The following is a 999-nucleotide window of genomic DNA, read 5'->3' as shown; positions in this document are numbered from 1 at the left end:
GTTGTTGGAGTGAGGCAATTTGAGCTAGCAAGACGGAGTTGTTGGAGGATTCTTCTTTACCTTTGGGTGGCACAATTCGAGAATTGACATATTGTGCATCATGGACCGTCATAGATTCGATCGTGGCATGAGCAAGGTCGGTGTCAATTTGATCAAACCGCCCATTGTTGGCGGAATCAAGAATCCTTCGGGACTCGGCACAACATCCATTGTAGAATGTTATTGCTAGAAAACAATCATCTAGCCCATGATGTGGGCATTGTCTTTGTAGCTCCTTGTACCTCTCCCAAGCCTCATATAAGCTCTCAAGAGCTGGTTGACGGAATCCGGTGATTTGGCTCCTCAAAGTTTGAGTTTTCTCTGGTGGAAAAAACTTTTGATAGAAAGCAAGAGCCAATGTCTCCTAATTGGTGATTCCCATGGCGGTGCGGTCAAGGCTATTGATCCAAAGCTTGGCCTTGTCCTTCAAAGATAAAGGGAAAAGTATTTCCCTTATTTGGGCTTGAGTGACGCCCGCTTGTCGGATCATGGAGCAATAATCACAGAAATTTTGCACATGCAAATTGGGATCCTCCGAAGGACTTCCCCCAAATTGCTTCCTCTCCACAAGGCTAATGAAAGCCGGTTTGATCTCGAATTCTGGCGCGGTAATTTGGGTGGTTGTGATACCGGCCAGAAGCATGACCGCGGTGGGCTTTGAGTGATCGGATAGTTTCACCATCTTTTTAGTAGTAGATGGTGGTGGTGGTGGAGATGATGAACTTGAAATCTCCTCCTCTTCAAGGGCTTCTAGATCGTTTAAGTAAGACTTTCTAGCACTTTCAACTTGTACGGGAGAAGAGGCCTCTTTCACTTCCTTCCAAAAACGTCGTCTTCTCCTAAAGTTTTTCTCGGGATCGGAATCTGGTGAAAGTAATTCTCCACTACGAGAGGACCTGGGCATAAGACAACAATTTCTAGGAAAATGATAAGTAACAGTCTCAAGGAACAAGTGTTCCT

At 45.2% G+C, this 999-nt stretch overlaps 1 non-coding gene across 1 annotated transcript; it reads left to right on the top strand.

Moving 5' to 3' along the window:
* Positions 1 to 242: 242 nt before the first annotated feature.
* Positions 243 to 349, top strand: LOC141619615 (small nucleolar RNA R71). The gene has a single exon (XR_012531765.1). It is a non-coding gene; the product is annotated as a small nucleolar RNA R71 (small nucleolar RNA).
* The last annotated feature ends 650 nt before the right edge of the window (positions 350 to 999 follow it).

The sequence above is a fragment of the Silene latifolia genome, chromosome 1, assembly GCF_048544455.1.
Source record: "Silene latifolia isolate original U9 population chromosome 1, ASM4854445v1, whole genome shotgun sequence".
Taxonomy (NCBI): domain Eukaryota; kingdom Viridiplantae; phylum Streptophyta; class Magnoliopsida; order Caryophyllales; family Caryophyllaceae; genus Silene; species Silene latifolia.
Note: the sequence above shows the minus strand (reverse complement) of the source record. Positions and strands in the feature narration are given on the sequence as shown.